Here is a 24,946-nt window from a genome sequence, read left to right on the forward strand (position 1 = left end):
GCTACACTTGAACCCATCATTGTTGACACTGAGCGAATCCATTTGGTTAGGGGTCGACCTCTTTTTTACCAACCCTCCATATAAGCAAGAATGACCAAGTGGGATTCATATCATTGGTACAACGATGGTCCAATATTAGAAAAACAAGCTACATAATACACCACATTAAAAAAAAAAAAAAAACACCAAAGATCCAACAGAAAAGAACCACATGAGTATGTTAATGAATCCAGAAAAGGCATTTGACAAAATCCAAAATCCAAGTCTGATAAAAACTTTCAACAAAATAGGAATAGAAGGGAAATTCTTCAACATAATTAAGAATATATATACAAAACCAATAGTCAATATTAATTGCTCTCAAGGTAGAGAAACTGAAAGCTTTCCCCTTGTGAACAGGAATCAGATTAAAATGTCCTATATCATTACTCCTATTCAATATTCAGGAGTCCCAATATCGTACTGTGGGCTAATGCGCTGGCCTGCAAAGTCAGTTTGAACCACAAGGCTTCTGGCTCAAGCTCACCAGATGCTTCTTGGAAACCCTATACAGGGATGCTGTGGGTCAAAACCAACTCAAAGGCACTTAACAACATTAACAATAAATTCAATATTCCTGGTGTAGTGTTCTAGGATAAACACTGAACTGCTAACCCCAAGGTCAGTGGTTCAAACCCACCAGTCACTCCTTGGAAACTCTATACTTGGTCAGTATGGGTTGGAACCAACTAAATGGCACTTAACAACAACAGCAATAACAATTCAACATTGTGCTGGAAGTCTTAGCCAGAGCTAGAAGGCATCCAAATTGGCAAAGAAATAAACTCTCTAGTTGCAGATGATATGATTTTATACAAAGAAAACCTCAAAGATGTAGCAACAAAATTATTGTGACTCATTGAACGATTCAGAAAAGTGGCAAGTATAAGATCAAAATACAAAACTCAGTCTGATTCTTTTACATTAATAAAGGGAACTCTGAAAAGGAAATCCCAAAAGATTTAAACACTCAAAAACGTATAAAATACCCAAAATTACAATACCCAAAAGATGAAATATTTAGAAATAAATCTAACAAGAGAAACAAAATATCTACCAAACAAAAGAAAACTATCAAAAATGACCAGAAGAAAGCAAAAGAGACCTACAAGAATGGAAGAATACACCATGCTCATGGATAGAAAGACTTAACATTGTGAAAATGTCAAACCACACAAGACAATCTATAGATATAATACAATCACAATCCAGGTTCCAACATCATTGTTTAAAGAGACAGGAAAAAAAAAAAAAAAACCCAAAAAACAAAAAATTTATATGAAAAGGATAAAGATCGTGGGTATGTAAAGCATTAGTTAAAAAAAAAAAAAAAATGTGGCCTCTCACTTCCCAATCCCAAAAGCTACAGTAGTCAAAACAGCTTGGTACTGGTAAGATGAAAAACACATAGACCTATAGAACAGAACTGAGAATCCAGAAGGAAATCCATCCATCAACCTACAGCAGCTGATCTTTGACAAAAGGGTGAAAACACATCAAATGGGGAAAAAAATAGCCTCTTCAATCTTTTCTGCAAACAGTTCTGGCAAAACTGGAAATCCAGCTGCATAAGAATGAAACAAGAACCATATATCATACCATTTACAAAAACAAACTCAACATGAATTAAAGACCTAAATGTAAAACCTATAAAAACTATAAATGAATCAGGAAAAAGATAAAGACATACTTATCTTTTTCTGGTGCAGAAATACACTATCAAACATAAATGAAAACACACTAACAGCAGAAGACAAAAGAGATGACTAGGTCCTCCCCAAAATTAGACACTTCTGTGCATTCAAGAGGAGCCCTGGTAACATAGTGGGTTATGCATTAGGCTGCTAACCACAAGGTCAGTGGTTGAAACCTATCAACTTCTCTGCAGAAGAAAGATGAGGCTTTCTTCTCCCATAAAGATTTACAGCCTCAGAAACCCTTACATAGGGTTTCTATGAGTCAGTACCGACTTAGCAGCAGTTAGTGGGTGCATCAAAAGATTTCACCAAAAGAGTGAAAAGGGAACCCATGATTGGGCAAAATATTTTGGTAATGACATATCAGACAAGGGGCTACTCTCTAAAATTTATAGAGAATACCTCAATAAGAAAAAGACAAATAATCCAATTTTTAAATGGGCAGAGAACATGAACAAACACCAAAGAAAATACTCAGGCAGCCAACACATATAGAAATGCTCATGATCATTAGCCATCAGAGAGATGCAAATCAAAACAACAACAGTGAGTTATCATCTTCTCCTAGCATTAATAGCAAAGTTCAATAAAACAGAAAGACTGGAATCCTCCTATATTGCTGGTGGGACTGTAAAATAAAGCAACTACTGTGAAAATTGTTATGGTGCTTTCTCAAAAATATGGAAATAGAAATACCATATGACCCAGCAATCTGTCTACTCAGTATATAGCCTCAAGAAATAAGAGTCATAGCAAGAATAGATACATGCACACTCATATTCATTGCAGCACTACTCACAATAGCAAAATGCTGGAGACAGCCTAAATGCCAAGCAAAGGAACCAAGGATAAACAAACTTTGGTACAGTCACACAATTAAATAATGTGCAACATCTATGCAGGGTCACTATGAGTCGAAACCGACTCCATGGCACATAACAAGAACAACATAAAAATATTGATGAATATGCGAAACACCTCATAGCATGGATGAACCTGGAGGACACTGTTGTTGTTAGGTGCTGTACAGTCAGTCCCTACTTATAGAAACCCTGTATAGGGTTTCCAAGAAGTGGCTGGTGAGTTTGAACCACCAACCTGTGGTTCAAACAGACCTTCTAGTCCAGTGCTTTATTTCACAATGCCACACCAGGAGTCCATGATGAGTGAAATTAGTAAAACACAAAAGGACAAATATTGTAATGGGAACACTATTGTAAAAACTCAAGAAAAAGTTTTCATGTGAAAAGAAACAATCTTTGATGGTTACTAGGGGTGAGAGAAAAGGGAGAATAATTTACAGGCTAGAGGGTAGAAACCTATTAATTTGGGTGATGGGGAAAACAGTAAACAACAAGAAGGACATTGGAAGAATGATGAAGGTAGGGGAAGCCAGAGGAAAGAATGCAAGAGTTAAAGGGAATAGAAGTAAATGCTGCTATATATAGAATCTTGCATTAATAGCAATGTGCAGGTAGCTACAAAGACAGAGACACAGGCTGAATGGATATGGGAAGGAAAATTGGAGTATATCCACAAATATATAAAGGTTTGATAGTATGTTTGTATATGGGTATTGACCTTTGCCACAAATATATCCATGACTGTGGTGGGGCATACAGTGAACAAAATGATGAAAACTTCTTAGACATTATCAAACACGTTGAGGGAATGAGTTCTGGCCTGGGTGCTCAGGACTAGAGACTTGGGGGACAACATGATCAATTGATACAACATAGTCCACATAGACAATGTTCTACATCTTTTGTAAGTAGGGACTGGGATTTAAAAAACTCATGAGCAGCCATCTAAGATGCAACCATTGGTGGCTTCCTGTGGGGAAGAAATAAGAGTGATGAAAATTGAAAACACTTAGAATCAATTAGCTCAGTAGATTAAAGGAACATGTGAACATCAATCTGTACGACCCTGAGACCAAAAGAACTAGATGATGCCTGACTCTCGCTACCAACTTTTTCATATTAGAAGGTCCTGGATAGAGTGGAAAAAATGTAGAGAAAAACTCAAAATTATATATACAAAAAAGACCATGTTAAATGGTCAGAGAATGGATAAAACTGAGCCTATGGTCCTTGGTCACCCTCTCAGTCTAGAACTGAATTCAAACCCCTATCTTAATTTCCAGTCAAGCAATAAACAGGTATGTAGGTGAGACAACAATATTTGTGAGGTATGCACACCAAGGAATGGTCAACCATTTAAGGTCAAAAGGGTAGCACATACCTAGGGACAAAATTCAGAAGAGTTGGTAAGCAAGGTTACAAGGAAAGAAGAATCACAAGCAAGAAGTGCACTAACTGATGCTACAGAGGAGGGCGTTGCAACTATCCAGGTGAAGTGAATTATATATTTGTTGAATGTTAAAATGATGATCTGCTCTGTAAACCTTCAATCAATTCTCAAGCAAAAGCTAAAAAGAAATCCATACTTGCAGTCCAACTCATCTGTAAAGTCAATATAAGAAATGGTTTTAATACAAGTTTTACCAATCCAAGTTTTGAAACAATTATAGACATGCTTGAGCACACCATCTATAGCTCTTGCTACATGTTATAGGTGAATTGTCTGTCTGTGAAATCAATGAGTTTGATATATTTATATAAAAATATACTTTCTACATATTATCATAAACACAAATGTATAAACAACTAAAAAGAAGAAATCTATACTATCTAAAATTATCTTGTATTCCATATTTTGGTTAACACTGGTCTATTCCATCCTGGAACATTTCTGATGTGGTGTTCTGTATCAACTTATGAAATCTGTTATTGAAGCACTTATCAATGGCCTGTCTATTCTGAATTTTGCTAACAATGCACTGACAATGAGTTCTTATCCAGACCTGATTCTGATAGAACTCTTCTCATCAGCACTTGATGCTGTACATTTGACCTCCCAAACATATCAGGTCATTAATAGACATCTCTTTTTCTAGACAGTTTTATACAACAACAACAACAACAATCCTATTTAAGATCCTTTCTTCTAGAAAACAACTAGTAATTTTCTAACTCAATTGTTCTTGTGGAGAACTTGGCTCTCTTTGCCCTCAGGGGCTCTGGGAACCTTCAACTCTTCACTCTGTCACTAGGGAAAAGATGGATAATCCATAATTTGGATTTTGTTTACCCCATAAATTGCTTTGATAAGACTATGAAGGTTTAGTGTTCCTTTAATCTCTGTGACCTTCCCACATGTTTAAATCATAAGAATTAACAGAAAGAAAATCTTCCTGAGTTTGGAGTCATGAGCTTTCCAGTGACTATCATCAGTTCTACTGAGGTTACTGGCTAACGAGTAGTACTGGACAGTTTGAGAACAAACCTTCTCCTTAAACTACTTGCACCGTTAGTATGAACAGATTCTTTTATTGTGTCTGCCTGGGAGAAGGAGTAGGATTTCATGCCCAAGATAGTTTTATTCTGAGAATTTTTGGGAAACCCCACCATCTGCACTGAAAACTGCTTCTTCCAAAACTAGGCTTCTTGCATCCCCAGTTAGTCAACAAACATCTGTGGGCCCTGTTATTGTGATTAGTCTGCTTAATGACCATGGACGCTAGTGTGATGGTGCTGTCCTAGGGAAGTAACTCAAAGCAGTAAGAAGATGAAGAAAATATTTTCTTTTCTTTTTTTTTTTGGCTAGAGATTGGCTGCCTCTGGAAATGTGTAAACCCAAACTCACTGCTGTGAAGTTGATTCAGACTCAATGTGATGCTATGGGCCAGAGTAGAAAGAGCTGCCTTATAGGCTTTCTGAAGGTTGTAAATCTTTATGGAAGCAGGATGCCACGTCTTTCTCCCACAGAGTGACTGGTGGGTTCAAACCATCATTATCAGAAAACTTCTTTAACTACTGTTCCACCAGGGCTCCTCTGAGACATATAAGGAGGATGGAAACGACTTGAAATATTAGAGCATTCAGAACTCTGGATGGACGCTCTAGTAAGGGCAAAGAAAGGAGAAGCAAGATAGAGGAGACAAACAGGAAGAGCATATGTGTTCTTTTCAATGCGGCCGCTCACCATCAGTCCTCCCCAAATTGATGTGCAATTTTTTATGAAACTCATGAAATGTCTGTTGTAAATGGATCTCTATGGTAACAATAAAGGCAGATGAGCTTTTTATCTGGCAAAATTGAGACAATTCTTATACAGGCTTAAGAAGCCATCAGTTGACCCATGGGTGGCAAAAGAGGCTTTACCGTAAAAGAACTTGCACTCTAGTAAAGGAAAAAAGTTACACACGCGAAAGCATAAAGATACAACAAACTATATAAGTGTGAAAAGAATGACAGTGAATTTATGAGATTTCTGTTAGTATTTAGAGGGAGAGAATCCCTCTAAGCTAAAATACTCAAGAAAACATCAGGTTAAGGTACCTCTCAGATAAAATATTTGATTTCAGAAACCAATGACTTCACATAAAAAAATACACTAGTAGGTGAAGGGGGCTTCAAGTTATTATCATTAATAAATTCAATGTTATTGTTGTAAAGTGTCATAGAGTCAGTTCCAACTCATAGCAACTCAAGTTACTGAGAACTAGCTAGTGGATATGAACTACCAACCTTGCAGTTAGCAGTCCAGTGCTTATTCTATAGCACCATACCAGGACTAGTATTATGTTGTGATTACATCATTTTGAGAATGTTATTTGATTTTAAATTGAAATATTTACATTTTCATCACAGACACTAATACATGGATCCACAGAACACTTACAAAATGGAAACTTCAGAAAGAGAAGAGAAATATTCCTATTTTTGAAGTACTTGAGACTTTCAATATATTAAATGTATGAAAAAATGTCAGGTTTATTAACATTTCAGTCTACATTAAATGCTTATATTTTACAAATTACCACTTTTACTAGATCATGCAAATACTAATAAGCAATGTTTCTTGCTTTGGGTTCTTTAGGGTATATACGTGTTTTCACCATCAACATATCTGTTAGATTGTTATTATGTTCTCTATCATCCATCACTTATCTGTCAGTTTGTTTCTCTGTGGTGGCTTGTGTGCTGCTGGAAGCTATGCCACTGGTATTTTAAATACTAGAAGGGTATCTACATGGTGGACAGGTTTCAGCTGAGCTTCCAGATGAAGACAGGCTAGGAAGAAGAAGCAGCAAATAACTTCTGAATATTTAGGCACTTAAAATATTATCAACAGCAGTGGAATACTGTCAGATAGCACCAGAACACTGAATATTAAAATTTTATGAATAGCATCAAAATATTGTCAGATACACTGTCAGAAGATGTGCCCTTCAGGTTGGAAGGCACTCTAAATATGACTGGGGAAGAGCTGTCTCTACAAAGGAGAGATGACCACGAGGACACAAATGGAGTATAGTTTTCAGACCCTTCATTTGCTGATGGGGCACAACTCAAAATGACCAGAAATAGCTGTAAACATCCATTAATAATTAGATCATGGTATATACTAAGTTTGGATCTAGGAAAATTGCAGGTTGTCAAAAATGATATGGAACACATAAACACCAATATTCTAGGTGCTAGTGAGCTGAAATGGACTAGTAGTGGGCATTTTTATTCTGACAGTCTTATGGTTTACTATGGCTGGAATGAAAAATTGAAGAGGAATGGCATCACATTCAACATCAAAAAGAACATTTCAAGATCTATTATGAAGTATAATGCTGTCTGTGATAAGACTATATCTATATGCCTACAAGGAAGACCAGTTAATGCCACTACTATTCAAATTTATTCACAAACAACTAAAGCCAGTGATAGGCAAATTGAAGAATTCTACCAAATTTTTCAGTCTGAAGTTGATTGAACTTGCAAACAAGATGTATTGCTAATTACTGGTGATTGGAATTCAAAGGTTGAAAACAAAGAGGAAGAATTAGTAGTTGAAAAATATGACCTTGGTGACAGAAATGATGTTGGAGATCATATTATGGAGTTTCGCTAGACCACTGACTTCAATGTAAAAAACGTTTTGGAAACAACATAAAAGATGATTAAACACAGGTTCATTTGCAGGTTCTGGCTGAAGCTGAAAAAAATTAAAACATCCACTAGAGCCATAATATGACCTAGAACATATCCCACCTGAATTTAGAAATCATCTCAAGAACAGATTTGATGCATTAGACACTAATGACCAAAGATCAGAAGAAGAAGAGTTATGGGATAACATTAAGAACATCATACAGGAAGAAAACAAAAGGTCATTAAGAATACAAGAAAGAAGGAAAAGACCAAAATGGATGTCAAAAGAGACTCTGAAACTTGCTTTCCATTGTACAGATTCTAAAACAAGTGGAAGAAATGAGGAGGTAAAAGAACAGAACAGAAAATGTCAAAGGACATCTCAAGAAGACAAAGTCAAGTATTATAATGAAATATGCAAAAATCTGGAGTTAGAAAACCAAAAGAGAAGAACACACTCAGCATTTCTCAAGCTGAAAGGACTGCAGAAAAAAATTCAAATCTCTACTTGAAATATTGAAGGAATTTATGAGCAAAATATTGAATGATGCAGAAAGCATCAAAAGCAGGTGGAGGAATACTCAGAGTCACTATACCAAAAAGAAATGTTCAATGTTCTACCATTTCAAGAGCCAATGGTACTTAAGAAAGAAGTTCAAGGTACACTGAAGTAATTGTCAAAGAGCAAGGCTCTGAGAACTGATGGAATACAAATTGAAATCTTTTAACAAACTGATATGCAGCACTGGAAGCACTTACTCATCTATGCCAAGAAATTTAGAAAACAACTACCTTGCTACCTGATTGGAAGAGATCCATATTTGTGCCCATTCCAAAGAGAGGTAAACATGGAAATCATCAGACAACATCATTGATATCACATGCTAGTAAAATTTTTCTAAAGATAATTCAAAAACTGCTGCAAAAGTACATTGACAGAGCATTGCCAGAGGTTCAAGCCAGATTCATATGAGGACATCAAATCATGGCTAATGTCAAATGGATTTGGGTTGAATGCAAAGAATGCTTTATTGGCTATAAAAAGGCTTTCAACTGTGTGGATCATGACAAGTCATGAATAAAATCCCAAAGAATGGATTTCTAGAACATTTAATTGTGCTCATGAAGAACCTATCACAGAACAAGAGGCAGTCCTTTGTACATAACAGGAGGATACTGAATGGTTTACAATCAGGAAAGGTGTGCATCATGGTGTACCCCTCACCATTTAAATTCAATCTGTATGCTGAGCAAATAATCAGAGAAGGTGGATTACATTAATAAGAACTTGACATCAGCATTGTAGGAAGACTCATCAACAACATGTGATATGCAGATTATACAACCTTGTGGTTGTATAATATAAATAGAAGATAACTTAAAATACATACTTGATGAAGATCAAAGACCACAGTCTTCAATACATGTTGCACCTCAATGTAAAGAAAATAAAAATCCTCACCACTGGACCGATAAATAACATCATGACAAATGGAGAAAATATTGAAGTTGTCAAAGACTTCAGTTTGCTTGGACACACTATCAGCACTCATGGAAGCAACAGTCAACAAATGAAATGATCAATTGTATTAGGTAAATCTGCTGCACAGACCTCTTTAAATAGTTGAAGAGCAAAGATGTCAGTTTGAGAACTAAAGTGCACCTGACCCAAGCCATGGTATTTTCAACAATCATTTATGCATTTGAAAGTTGGACGATGAATAAGGAATAATGTAGAAGAATTGATGCATTTGAATTATGGTGTTGGAGAAGAATATTAAAAGTACCATGGAGTGCCAGAAGAACAAATAAATCTGTGTTGCAAGAATGACAGCCAGAATGCTCCTTAGAAGTCAGAATTGCAAGACTTCATCACTTATACTTTGGACATATTGTCAGGAGGCCCCAGGCCCTGGAAAAAGACATCATTCTGGGAAAGTGGAGGGTCAGTGAAAAAGAGGATGATCCCCCCATGAGATAGACTGACACAGTGGTAGCAGCAATGGGCTCAAACATAACATTTGTGAGGATGACGCAGGACTGGGCAATGTTTCCTTCTGCTGTTTTCTATGAGTCACAACTGAGTCAATGGCACCTAAGAAAAACAACAAAGTGATACAGTTTTATAAAATAGAAGTGGAAGTGGTAACCTGGCAGTCTGATTTTGGAGCCCAGGCTTTCAACTATGAAACCATAAGACTGCCTGTATATTACTGAAAATGTCAAAGTGTACCTTTAAAATTTTTCAGGGAATGTGAGCTCCCAGTCTTATTGATAGACTGAAAAAACATGCAATTAAATGACCTCTGTAAGTCTAAGTGTCTAGAAGAATTATACACAGGAGAATAAGAAGTTGGGGATCAATCTATAGATATTGAAAGATATCTGGAAAAAAAAAAATTCCACATATCCAGAGTCCAACAGTTAACTCCTGAACTTCCATTCTGAGCTTGCTTCCTGAGGCTTCAAATTCTACATTCACACAAGCCTGGAATCAAATTACAGTAACTAACTGTGCTCTGCAGCTCTGCGTAGGTTACAAGTGCAAACGGACAGTGTTTCTGATAATTAAGTCTCAAAATTAACCCCCCATTAACATAAGTGAAGAAAGTTCATTCTTCCCAGTGGTATTTAGTCAGGCTGCTAATTCAGCAAAATTAGTAGAATTTAATTTACATTCTCAAGAAAGGGAGGGAGACAGAAATGCCTCATGGAAAAGAAAAGAAATTTAGGTCATAGTCAGAGGGATCAACCAAATGGGCTAAAACATAGTTTATTTGTATCTGTTAAGTCTCAATTGCTTAGCATCTGGCTACTGCATTATTGAGAATGACAGGCTTGGAATCTGGTAACCTGGACTCTTGTTTAGCCTCTACTAGTTACTTGTGGTGGTTATGTGCTGTGGAGTCAGTTCTGAATCATAGCAACCCTGTACAATATTTCCAAGGCTGTAAATTTTTACAGGAGCAGAAAGCTTCATCTTTCTCCTGTGGAACAGCTCGAACTGCTGACCTTAAGGTTCATAGCCCGATTCGTAACCACTACACTACCAGAGATCCTTCTACCAGTTACTAGTACCCAGGAAAAGGCATTTGCCCTCTTTGAGTTTTAAAGACCTCACCAAGAAAATGGGGATCATATCCCAACCTTGGAAGGATGTATTATATACACGCACATATAATATGTGTAGAAGTCCTGCGTGGATTCCATAGTACACAAATGACACAGTTTTGTTTATTTCATCATTGGCATGAACAAGGCCAATAATTTCTGTTTTACTAACATTTCTTCCACCTGAATAATTCAACACACATGACAAATTTTACAAAGAGCTTCAAGCAGAGAGCTGAGGATTAGGGTCACTTAGTTCTTATTTTCATGGTATTTCTGAGCCAAAATTGATAGAACCAATAATTCTACTCTTAAAATAGGGTTCCTCTAATCTTCCATTATCTGGATGAAAATGGACTCAGAAACACAACTGAATCCATTCCTGGCTAATCAAATTAATCATAAACTGATCTCAAAATATTAGTAAAACAAGCTAAAATGTTTTGAACTACAGGGAATGCTATTATTTTGTAAAAATGGGGAAAAACAGCTATAATTGAAATAGTCTACTAATGAAGTACTAGTTGTAGCTGTACTGGGGGAATATAGGAAGAGACCCATCTTCCTGCTATTTCCAGAAGTAAGCATACCAACATGGTCAACAGAAACAGCTCAACATATAGCAACAAAACTATTCCAATCAGGGGGACAAATGTAGGCTTTTCTGAAAACAGAGTTCCTCTGTCCTCTTAAGCTCACATGTAATACACAGAACCCCCACTAGCTTTCTGGAACTTTTATTAGAAATTAATGATTGACTGACAGTCTGCTGAGTAGGTGATCAAAGTACAAAGGATAAGAAATCTCTATGGAAGGATTCTAGGCCATGTAGTTGCCCCACCAGTTCCTTACTCAATATAAGTACAACATATATTTCAGATCTCCTGGAGTGGTGCTCTAGGATCAGCACTGGACTGTGAACCACAAGATCAGCATTTCAAACCTACCAACTGCTCCTTAGAAAACCTATACAGGTCTTTATGAGTCAGAAGTGACTCAGTAGCACTTAACAACAACAACACATTACTGCTAAATGTAGATTAGCTGCTACTATCAATTTTGAATATGTTTCATAATGTGTCCAGTAATGTTTTAAGATCCCTAGCAACATAAAGGCTAGATATGGAAATGTTATAACATGTAACTAGTAGAAGGGGTTACCATCTTGGAAAATGTTCTGAAAAAAAATTGGAATTAAGTGATAACTATGTGAGGGGAGTCTTGGTGTGGCACTGTGGGTTAATGCGCCAAACTGCAAAGCCGTTTGAACTGCAAGGTCACCAGTTCAAGCTCACCAGCTGCTCCTCGAAAACCCTTTACAGGGTCGCTATGGTTCAGAATTGCCTCAAAGGCACTTAACAAAAACAACAACATGCGAGGGGAATGGAGAGTCATTGTTTAAGGGATATCAGGTTTCAGTCACTCACACAACATGATGAACATAATCAATGTTGCTGAATTATACACCTAAAATCGTTAAACTGAATTTTGTTATACGTTTCTGCAATGAAAACTATTTATAACCATGTACTATGTATGGAAGGAGGAATCTTGCCTTTTCTAGCAGTACTGATTAAAATGTATAATTCTACATATAAATGTATAAACTCTCTCTCACCTACCCCTGCAAGCAAAAACCTACAAAACATAGCAATTTAACACACAGGCATAACCTAAACGAAAGATTGTCATATGTTCCAAGACATGTCTCAGAATGTACTCATACAAGAATGTGCTTAGCAGCAGTATTTATGAAAGCTTAAAACTAAAACCATTAAAATGTCCCTTAAATATGACATTTTTAAATAAATTGAAATATAGTCACACACGGGAATATTGCATAGCAATGTTAATAAGAAAATTATTGTAATAAAAAACATGGATGAATCTCACAAACAGGTTTAAGCAAAGGAAATCAGACATCACAGAGTACATGTTACATGATTCCACTTAAATAAAGTACAAAACCAGGCCATCTAATATGTGGTATTTGGAGTCCTGGTGTGGCACTGTAGGATAAGCACTGGACTACAAGGTTGAGTTGAACCACATGGTGGCAGTTCAAAGGCCCAGATGCTCCTCAGAAACCTTATACAGGGTCAGAACTGACTTGACATCACTTAAGAACAACAACAACAATCCGTGTTATTAAAAATCATCTTACATAGTTGCTGATCGTTTGGCTATGCTAATTTTGTGAAAATGTATTGAGTTGGTCACATTTCTGGGGCACAATTCCAAATATATGCCACATTAATACAACATTTACCTCAAGGGAAAAAAATCTGAATTTGTTCCCCCTCAAATTCTGCAGTCATTAATGGGGTAAAGGAATTATTCCTGGTTATCTTCCCTAACACACAGTCTCATGTCCTCAAGAAAACAGCTGCAGAATTTGTGAAGGAAATACGTGACAATTTTCAAATACAAAGATTACACCTTTTATCTGTTTTCAGTCTATTATTTACTTTGAATGTGTTTTCCAATAATGACCCTGTATTTGTGCTGATTCATCCTCATGATCCTGCCAGATCCCCTGGTTATTAAGGGGTATAGTCTATGAAGATAGAACAGAGAGAACAATCTATAATTCATTTAGGTCAGTTGTTCTAATAAAGTCTTTGCTAAGAAGCACGCAAGAGCTCAGCTCTCACATGGGTCACTTTTGTCAGCTCTGCCTGATCAGCCTGCATGAAGAGCATTCCTCCTGCATCATAATCAACTAGGTAACATACAACAACAAAGATACTACCAAGAGTCTTTGTGGTGCGTGCTGTTGACAGTTCAAACCAACCCAACAACTCTGCTAAGACCTGGTGATTTTCTTCTATGAAGATTACAGCCTAGAGAGAACACTATAGGGCAGTCCTACTCTATCAACATGTGGTCACTTTGGATCAAAACTGACTCAAAGGCACCCAATAACAGCAGACATGCTTCACCAGCATTTGCAGAGAAATAGACACTTTTGACATTTACATCTTCCTGTGGCAGTACTGAAGATAATTCCAGTTCTCTGGATTCTGCTTTAGAAAACCTTTGAGGAAGGGCCAGGATGAGAATGAAGTGAGTGAGACACAAAACTTAAAGGGAAACCAAAAATAAAAAATCAGTCATCAAGATAAATAATATTATAATGCAATACCTTTTAAGATCATATTTCATGCAAAGGTCTAGAACATTTAAAATATCAAAATTATAAATAAAGACAGGTTCAGTATTACTGGGGTTTTTTGGGGGTTTTTTGCCTCCAGTTCTAATATGGCTTCATACAACTTTGAGGTTGTTTTAGTGTTCTAGTGCTGCTATAGCAACTAACAGAAATTTATTTTCTTACAGTTTGTTGTTGTTGTTAAAGTGCCACCGAGTAAGTTGCCACAGTTTGTTGTTGTTAAGTGTTGTCAAGTTGGTTCCAACTCATAGTGACCAAGTATATAGGGTTTCTGAGGAATGGCTGGTGGATTTGATATGCCCACCTTGGTTAGCAGTCCAGTGCTTATTGTACAGTGCCACACAAGGACTCCCACAGCACCACAATTTTTTGGTGGTTGTGTACTATTGAGTGGGTTCTGACTCGTAACAAACCTTGAAGGGTTTCCTAGACTGTCAATCTTTATGCAGCAGAAAGCCCCATTTTTTCTCCCATAGAGTAACTGGCAGATTTGAACTGATGACCTTCTGGTTAGAAGCCCCGTTCATAATCCACTAGGCTACCAGGATTCCTGTCTCTGTGGCTAATCTGCTCTTTCATATCTCAAAGGAAAATGGTTAAAGGCACTACACTGACATGATCTCATTTAAAAGAAAGTCTTATTCCCAAATGGGGTTACATCCATAAATAATTGGAATTTAGAATTTACAATACACGGGAGTACATAATTCAATCCATAACAGATGTACCTATAATTTATGCTTCAGAATTCCACTCTAAAACTCCCTCCTGTTGGAGTGATGAGTAGGAGAAACAACTGCTGTGTCCTTTGTTTGGTTTGCTTTTGCTTCATAGCATCTAAATCCCCCTTCTCCATTGCCGTTCGCTTTGGTTTCCCTTCTCTATCCAGTCTCCAAAGGCAGCCTCTCACAGAAGAACTGCCCTCCAACATGGCTTTCTCAGGGCCAGGCTCATTCTGAGTCCTTTCACTGTGGTCAACCTTCTGATCCACCAGGACTCTTCTCCAGTATTGTGTTTGGTCTTTTTTTTTTTTTGGCCTCCTATAAGTAAGGAGCTCTGGTAGCGTAGTGGTTACGAATCGGCTGCGATCCGGAAGGTCAGCAGTTCGAAACTACCAGCTGCTCCGCGGGAGAAAGATGAGGCGATCTGCTCCCGTAAAGATTTACAGCCTCGGAAACCCTATTCAGGGTCGCTATGGGTCGGAACCGACTCGACGGCACTTAACAACAACATAAGTAACTGTAGTTCACTCTCCCTTTTTCCTTCCACATGGTGTGGTTCAACCTTACCCATACCCTACCTAGCCCACTTGATCAAGAGAAAGTTCTTGTGGAAAATGATGTTTATTTTTCTACTTTCCCAGAGGTAATCTGAAATTTGTTGTGCTAAAAGCATGGAATTTGTGAGATTTTATTTGTTCTTCTTGTCGATCTGTTATAGTTATGAGGATGTCTGATGAGATTTGGGTTTAGTCAGCTGCCCTTATCTTGGGTCACCAGAAATTCCCCTCAAAACCTTTTGACCCCTTATTGAATCTGCTGATTCCATAGCCTCTGCCCATTCAGATGTCTGATTTGGATCTTTTTCCTGAATGCTTTCTCCTAACCTCAGACAGAAAAACATCAGAAGTGGAACATGTGAAGCAAAGAAGAGTGCATAGAGCTTAACATTCAAAGCATAATATTCCTTTCACAGAAAATAATAACCCTCCCTAAAAATATTTTACAATTCATGAAGCTGTACTATGAAAATCAAAATCCTGTCACGTAGAAAGCTCTAACTACACATGTAAACAACTACATACTTTAAGTGGAATATAATGTTGGATTCATGTCTTTAAATTTATTTCATTACTAGCTATATTGTAGCAAATGAAATGCTGGGAAGCTGAAATGAGAAGTGACTGCACTGTTTTCTTGGTTCATGAGTTTCATAACGTACATTTAAGGTGCCATCTCCTGGTGATAGCTTTTCTCTACCTTTAAGCAATAGCATGCATTTGATCTTAAACTCTGTGTACTGAAACACACTGCCAAAATGGTTACTGGTCCATTTATTTCTAAATAAATACATTTTTTTTTAAAATGACCATTATTATTTTATATCAGTTAAAATATGAGTCTTTTACATAAGATATATGTATTATATCAATGTGCATTATATTAATGAATTATAATATTGGAGGAGAATATTAAAAGTACCATGGATTGCCAGAAGAACAAACAAGCCTGGGTTGGAAGAAGTACAGCTAGAAAGTCACTTAGAAGTCAGGATGGCCAGACTTCATCTCTCATGCTTCGGACATATAATCAGGAGGGACCAGTTCCTGGAGGAGGACATCTTGCTTGGTAAAGTGGTGGTAATGTCCTGTGGAGTTAGTTCTGACTCATAGAAATCCTGTATAGGGTGTCTGAGGCTGTAAATCTTTATGAGAGCAGAAAGCCTCATCTTTCTCCCGTGGAATGGCTGGTAGTTTCGAACTATTGATCTTGATGTTAGTAGCCCAACTCGTAAACACTACACTACAAGAGCTCCTTTGGTAAAGTGGAAGGTCAGCAAAAAAAAGGAAGCCCACCACCACCCCAATGAGATGGATTGGCACAGTGGCAGCAGCAATGGGCTCAAGACAGTAAAATTGGCCCAGGACCAGTTATTTTGTTCTTTTGTGCATAACAGCTCTGTGAGTTGGTACCAACTCTACAGCACTCAACTACAACAGTATACCAATGTCAATTTCCTGGTTTGGGTACTATACTGTAATTACGCAAGATGCCACCATTGGGGGAGATTGAGTGAAGGGTACACAGAACCTCCTCATATATCTTTTAAATGTAAATATATAATTATTTCAACTTTTAAAAAATGAAGTTATAAAAGAAGCATACAAACAAGTAACAAGAGCATTTTTCTTGTCCTACAAGGGAAGATTTGGGTTTGAAAGACAGAGTTTTATATATCATCAGTCAAAACAAGGCCAGGGGCAGACTGTGGAACTCATATGCAAATTCAAACTGAAGCTGAAGAAAATTAAAAGAAGTCCACGAGAGCCAAGCTATGACCTTGAATATATCCCACATGAATTTAGAGATCATCTGAAGAACAGATTTGATACATTAAACACTAAAGACCAAAGACCAGAAGAGTTGTAGGATAACATCAAGAACATCATACATGAAGAAAGCAAAAAGTCATTGAGAAGACAAGAAAGAAGGAAAAGGTCAAAATGGATGTCAGAAGAGACACTGAAACTTGCTTTCCAGCGTAGAGATGCTAAAGCAAATGGAAGAAATGAGAAGGTCCAAGAGCTGAACAGAAAATTTCAAAGATCAGCTCAGAAAGATAAAGCCAAATATTATAACAAAATGTGCAAAGATCTGGAGTCAGAAAACCAAAAAAGAAGAATACACTCAGCATTTCTCAAGCTGGGGAAACTGAAGAAAAAATTCAAGGCTTGACTTTTGTTATTGAAAGATTCTCTGGGCAAATTATTGAATGATGCAGAAAGCATCAAAAGAAGATGGAAGGAATGCACAGAGTCACTGTACTAAAGGGAAGTGGTTCATGTTCAACTGTTTCAAGAGGCAGCATCTGATCAAGAGCCAATGATACTGAAGGAAGAAGTCCAAGGTACACTGAAGGAATTGGCAAAGAACAAGGTATCAGGAATTCATGGAATAAAAATTGAAATCTTTCAAGAAAGTAAGGCGACACAGGAGGCACTCAGTCATCTCTGCCAAGAAATTTAGAAGACAACTATCTGGCCGACTGATTGGAAGAGATCCGTATTTGTGCCCATTCCAAAGAAAGGTGACCCAACAGAATGTGGATATCATTGGACAATCTCTTTGATATCCCATGCAAGTAAAGTTTTGCTAAAGATAATACAGAAACTTCTACTGCTAAATAGATATACAGAAAGCAAGCTGTATATACATCTTGCCCAAAAACTTAAACTCTAGTTACAAATAATGTCATCTATAAGTGTTCATAAAGAAATCCTGGGTCCATATACATCTAAGCAGTTTACTTACACCAATACCCAGTATTATAAGGATTCTCTCAGTACTTGAGCTGAGAATTGTCCTGGGACGACTAGTCTTAATTCCATATTAAGAACCATATCAATTTCCAGTTTGCCATATTGTAAAATCCTTCTGACCATGCACTGTGCAATAGTTGACTCTGTGTGTAGTAATAGAATAACAGTCTCCAAAGATGTTGCTGTTATTGGGTGTTGTTAAGTCGATTCTGGCTTAACCACCCCGTATGACATAGTATAACTGCTTCCAAAAATTCCAGGCCCTCTGTGGGTTAACATGCCAGTGTGCAAAGCTATTTTTAACTGCAAGATTGGCAGTTCAAGCTCACCAGCTGCTCCTTAGAAACCCTATACAGGGTCGCTATAGATCAGAATCGACTTGACAGCACGGCACTTAACAACAACAACAATGCCTGGAATCTGTAAAACTTACCTTATTTAAGAAAAGCATTTTTGCAGATGTGATTAAGTTAAGGATCTTGATATGGAGGAATTCCCCCAGATTATCTGGTTGAACCAGATGCAAACCCAAATCTGATCAGAAAGAGGTAGAGAGGAGTATTTCACCTGGACATATGCAGAAAGAAAGGAGAAAACAATGTGGAACTGGTACAAAGTGCAATCTGAAGTGTTGCAGACCATGTGTAGACTATACAGGCCTCAGGCTCTGAGGAACAAATGAGGCCACTGGCAGTCAATAGCAAATTGGTTTTCATCTTAATATTCAGTTATGTTTTATTAATTGCAGACATGAAGCCCTTGATATCCACAAATAAATGTAATATTTTCCTAAAAGCCAAGACTGTAAAATTCCAAACAGGCAAAGTTCTTCCCTCAGAGAATTCATTCAAGGTAAACTGGGCGGCAGGTCTCTGTTCTAAGGACAATAGAAATGTCCTCCCTAAAGTGTTTCCAGGTGCTGCCCATTCACCCAGGCATCTCTTTTCCTGAAGAACCTGGGCTGGGCAGCTGACACAATGGGAATCCTCCCAAACCTCCCTTTTCTCCCTCCATTTGAGCCTAGGTGCTAAAAGGTATGTTAATTAAGCTTGAGAAACCAAGTTGCGGTTGTAAGATTCGAACCTGCAAAGTATGATGTAAAGTTAACTGAATGTCTGGAATAGTAAGATTGACAGCCGTACCTTGTCTTAGTCCCTCCTAGCTTTGTGTAAAGTACCTCCCCTAAATAAAAGGAAGACGCAGAATGAATCCAGGTGCATTACGACTGGCAAGGTGCGCCTTACAGCATGCAGGGGGCTCAGTCCAGCATTGCAACCATACTGCCTATTTAGCCAAGATGTTTACTATGCAGGATATTACGGCCTTCATGGCTGAGATGTTTGCAATGCAGGATCTGCCTGATGCCAGTCCAGCATTCACTCTGGTTTCGGAGTGTCTCTTTGTCTCTCTCTTTGTGTCTCTGTGTCTCTGTGTCTCTTTTGCTATCTCTATCGCCGCCAGGTATCTCCTCCTCGTGAACCGAACCCCTATGTCTAGGCCGGTCCCTGACACTGAAGATGCTACAGCCTTAAAGATTGGTGTGATGCAGCCACAAGCCCAAGATGTCTCCACAGGTCCAGTTGTGCTGCTTGTATGGGTCTCTACTATCAGGGTTTAGCTGTCATAGAAGTGTCTGAGGCAAGCTTGTCTGATTGTTACTCCTGTTACCCATATTTGCAATAATGTAGGATTTTTAACTGATTTTACCCATAATTACCTCATTTTTTAGTTTAAAATGTTTAAAGTTTGCCCTGTTTTCTTAAGAATTAATGCAAAAGTTGGAGTCAATCTACTTTCAGCCACTCCAACCTGTATTCTATTGATGGGAAAGAACATTGTTTGGGCTAATACATACAAACGTACTCATTTTAAAAAGAAAATGCTTCTCTGGTCTACATCATTGGAAAATGATTTGTGAACTGAAAAAAAATAGCTAATTACTTGGAGAAAAACTCGTTGCTAATGAATTATTGAACAAGAGTGATAAAAAACCTTATATCCAGTCCAGGAACAGAGGACCCTGGGACCATCAAGGGAGAAAAGCAGAGTATGGGACCCTATCCAAAGAATCAGTGACACCAGAGATGGAGGCAGAGATGATGACGTGGAGAGATGGAGCGGCTAGGGACTCTGGACTCAGGGAGGAAGAGGAGCTGCATCCTGACAGCCAGGGGGCAGGCTTGTGGGGTATGCCTTTTGTGTGTTTGAATGGTTGTATATTCCTGAGTGCTTTGGTGTACATCCCCAAAAAAACCAAGAGAGGGAATGGAAGCAAATGCTGTTGAATGATGATGCATGGAGGGGATTTTAGTTACTTCAATAAAATGAAATACGATAGGATGAATGTAAAACTGCTGTTCTCTCATGTAAACTATTACCCAATTCACAATAAAAACTTAAAAAAAAAAAAAACCCTTACATCAAACTGACTTCAGTCCTAACTCTGTGTTCTGGATCATGGCCTCATGGGTCTGCAAATTGTGCCATCAAAGACACAAACAGCAAAGAATCCACTGAATGTCCAGGGTTGATGGATAAATATGAGGAAGTCAAGTTTAATTTGCCTTGTTTGGTGAGGGTAAAGCAGCGAAAGAAAAAATAGAAATGAATTTAAATGCTGTCTATTCTTTAAGCCATATATTTATTTTAAATAATCATATGACATTAAAAAAAGGTTTATTTGATTTGATCTTTTTCTTTGCTTTCTATTCCCTACTAGGCAAGCTGGGAAAGGAAGAACAATGTTTTTAAGAAGGTCAAACTGATTGCAAATGAAAACTATATAGAAAAGTCAGATTTATTTGTATTTGAAAACCGTAAGAAAGCCATCTAAGACATTACTTTTACTCATAAAGGAAACCTTTCTAGTAGTCAACCCCTCTAGAGTTACTCTTTTTTAATAAGTATTATCAGCATCGTATTTCATGAGTCCTAAACTGGTAGTGTAGTGGTTACAAGTTGGGCTGCCAACTTCAAGGTCAGCAATTTGAAACTACCAGCAGTTCCATGAGAGAAAGATGAGGCATTCTGCTCCCATAAAGATTTACAGCCTCAGAAATCCTGTGCAGGGTCACTATGAGTTGGAACTGACTCCACGGTACTTAACAACAAAACAATAAAGGTTAGTGGACTTCAATATGGCACTGTAGGATAAGCATTGGACTTCAGGGCCAGATTGAACTGCAGGTTCATGATTCAAACTTACCAGTTGCTCCTCAGAAATCCTATGCAGGGTCACTATGAGTCAGAACTGACTTATATTTAAGCTTATGGTATATTAACATTTAAAGTTAATATACCAAAACCAAACCTATAACCATCAAGTTGATTCCGATCACAGTGCTCCTACAGGACAGAACAGAACTGCTCCATAGGGTTTCCAAGGTTGTTAAGGTTAAGCATTGGGTTGCTATTCAAAAGATAAGAGTTCAAATCCACCAAATACTTCATGGGAGAACGATGAGACAGTCTCCTTCCATAAAGACTTACACCCTTGAAAACCCCATGGAGCAGTTCTACTCTTTCCTGTAGGGATGCTAGGAATCAGAATTGACTAAAGGGTAGTGCATTTGGGTTTAGTCCTTACAAAAGCAGACTTTCATCTCTTTCTTCTATGAAGCAGCTAGTGGGTTTAAACCACCAGTCTTTTAGTTGGAAGCTTAGTACTTACCCACTGAGCCACCAAACCAAACAAAAAGTCAAATCCACTGCCACTGAGTTTATTTCAACTCCCAATGACTCTATATAAGGTTTCCAAAGGTATAAATCTTTACTAAAGCGGAAAATCTCATCTTTCTCCCAAAGAATAGCTTGTGACTTTGAACTTCCGACCTTGCAGTAAGCAGTCCAGTGCTTATCCTGCAACATTATCAAGTCTCTTACTAAGCCACAAGGCATCCTTAAAATTAGTATGTGTAGGGTTTCCAAAATCAGCTCGTGTGTTTGAACAACTGACTTTGTGGTTAGCAGTTCAGTGCTTATCTTAGAGCATCACATCAGGGCTCTAAAATTAGTTGCTGCTTATTGTTTTTAAGTACCATCAAAATTGTTCCAACTCATAGAAACTCTATGTAGAGTTTCTGAGAAATTGTTGGTGGATTTGAACTACCAACTGTGTGGCTAACAGTCCAGTGCTTGTGATGACTGGACAATATCAGACAGCATTATACTTCAAGACAAATCTTGATATGTTCTTTTTGATGATGATTGTGTTGCCATTCCGCTTCAGTTTGTCATTCCTGACATAGTAAACCACGTAATCGTCAGATTCAAAATGGCCAGTACTAGTCCATTTCAGCTCACTAACGCCTATGATATCGATGTTTATGTGTTCCATTTCATTTTCGACAATTTCCAATTTTCCTAGGTTCATACTTCATACATTTCCTATTCTGGTTATTAATAGATGTTTACAGCTGTTTCTCTTGACTTTAAGTTTTGCCCCATTAGCAAAGGAAGGTCCCGAAGGCTTTACTCTATTCGATCACCATGGTCAACTCAACTTTGAGGAGACAGCTCTTCGTCACATTTTTTTTTTTTTTTACAAGTCTTAATTCTTACTTAATTCTTCATAAAATGCTCAGTGTCGTTTTAAAACAATGTAGAAAACATTTGTGCATTTAGTTAAGCATTTAAAATTCAAGGTAGGCCCACAAAACAGTTTGACAGATATTCTCTGTCCCTTGTAAAATGGGACTAGAAGGCAATCCTCAAGAGAGTCCCAAAACATTCTAAACAAGTAAAACAGAAGGGGTAAAGATGCCACTTTCATTTACAATCAGGACAGACTGTATTCAGTTAGGAATCAAGGTTCTGATCCTGTCTTGAACAGTGTGAGTCTCTGGGAGGCAGAAGACCTGCCATAAAATGTAAGGGCTTAATCAGGCTGTTGAGACTAACTTTACAGTTGTCATTTTGTAATGCAGTGAAATCAGATGAACATGCTACAAGCTGTTTTGGATCAGAATTTAAAAACCTGTATTTAATATTCAACAGAATTTGTAAAAATTCTCTCGTCTTTTTTTTAATATTTAGTAAAAAAAAATCTCCATGCTTTTTGTGAATTTGAATGTGTCTCCTATTCAACAGTCTCCGTATTCTTAGCAATAAAAAAAAGTCTCTTTAAGGATTTAGTTTTCATTGCTTGCCTCTTATTTATTTTCAGCTTCCTTTTGTAATTTGCCCAGGATCTCTTCTGGAGTTGTGGAGGTCCAAATCTTTACCACCTTTTCAAGAGAGACTTACCACCCTTATCCTAAACTACTTCACTCTTCCTGAGTTCCAAGACTTTAGAGAGGTAGCAGCAAAGCTCAGCCTTAGCCTCACCTTCTGACATCTGTGCAGTAACAGCTACGCCAATGGCTTCAGCTATCGCATCTGTTATCGCATTTTGTTTGGAACCAGGTTTGGCATGGATAGCGATGGTGACACAACCTTTAGGATCAGCTGCCACACCTGAGGAAGAAGTGGTCGCTCTGGTTCCTCGTTCTGGCTGTTATCCTTGTTCATAGCACCAGCCTGCTTCGGCATCTTGGAGCCAAAAGGGAGAAGCAGCGCAGAGGTTGGAGTACTGCGCTGCTCACAGCTGCAGCTGCACGCTGCGGAGCCTGGGGAGCTTCCTCACTCACACTCTGAGTGCCTTCCAACCTGAGGGGCTCATCTTCTGGCAGTATCTCTGAAAACATTCTGGTGCTTTACTTGATGTTTCAATATTCAACATTCTAGTACTGACGGTGTCCAACTGCTATTCATAAGGTTTTCAGTGACTAAATATTCAGTCTCTCCTTTTTCCAAGCTGTCTTCATCTGGAAGTGCATATGAAACCTGTCCATCACGGGTGACCCTGCTGTAATTTAAAATACCAGTTGCATAACTTCCAGAATCACAGCAACATGCAAAATACCACAATATGGCAAACTGACAGATAAATTGTTAGAGCCCATCAAGTTGCCTTCACTCATGGTTACCACATGTACAACAGTACTAAAATGGTCTGGCACCATTTTCATCATTATTGCTATGTTCCAGTCCATGTATCTTCCAACATAGGAGACTAATCTTTCAACATTATATAAAACAATAGTCTATTGTGAACTATAGGGTTTCCATTGGATAATTTCAGAAGTGAATTACCTGGTTATTCTTCCGTGTCTGTAAAACTCCACTGCAATCTGTCCACCAGGGATGACCTTGCTATATTTATAATGCCAAGTGGCATAGCTTCTAGCATAATAGCAACATGCAAGCCACCACAGTATGACAAACTGGCAGAGGGATGGTAGAATGTCATCATAATCTGCTAAATTTCTGTCCCCAATACCCAAATGTACAACCCTAGTCTTCTATGGTGCTATTGCAAATTTGTTCTTCAGTTGGACAGTATTTCTAAGTCTCACCATTGCCCTCCCACCCCTGCAAGATTTGATTCAGTTGAGGACTTAGATCCCTCTTGTTCTCATCTCAGAAGAAGAGATGACCTCTATGTAGACTATAGAAGAGAAAGTCTGTGGACTGAGTCTAGATCTCATTATAAGAGTCTTCTAATAGTGTGTGGTCCCACAGAAATACAGAACAGGCCTGGGGTCCATCATTGCTCTGTTAATTAATACAGTTAAGGATTTGTCACAATATAGTTAATAACAGACACAGTAAGTATAAGGCATTGGTTCACATAATAATATGCACTAATGATTTCATTTTAGTTTGCATCATTCACTTAAATATCTTTAGGAAGAAAACATCATTCTTATGTACTACGCAATGTAATAACAACAGAAAAAAGTGATAAAATATCCTTAGGTTATGTATGCTTTTCTAGGGCAATAAACAGTTTGATCTGTCCACAGATATGACCTACACATATAGTAAAATCTGATTTTTATTAACTGCTTAACCTTTA

At 37.8% G+C, this 24,946-nt stretch overlaps 1 pseudogene; it reads right to left on the bottom strand.

Moving 5' to 3' along the window:
• Window positions 1-23,198: 23,198 nt before the first annotated feature.
• LOC102827479 lies at window positions 23,199-23,577 on the bottom strand (annotated as a pseudogene).
• Window positions 23,578-24,946: the final 1,369 nt, after the last annotated feature.

Source organism: Chrysochloris asiatica, unplaced genomic scaffold (genome assembly GCF_000296735.1).
Source record: "Chrysochloris asiatica unplaced genomic scaffold, ChrAsi1.0 scaffold00030, whole genome shotgun sequence".
Lineage (NCBI taxonomy): Eukaryota > Metazoa > Chordata > Mammalia > Afrosoricida > Chrysochloridae > Chrysochloris > Chrysochloris asiatica.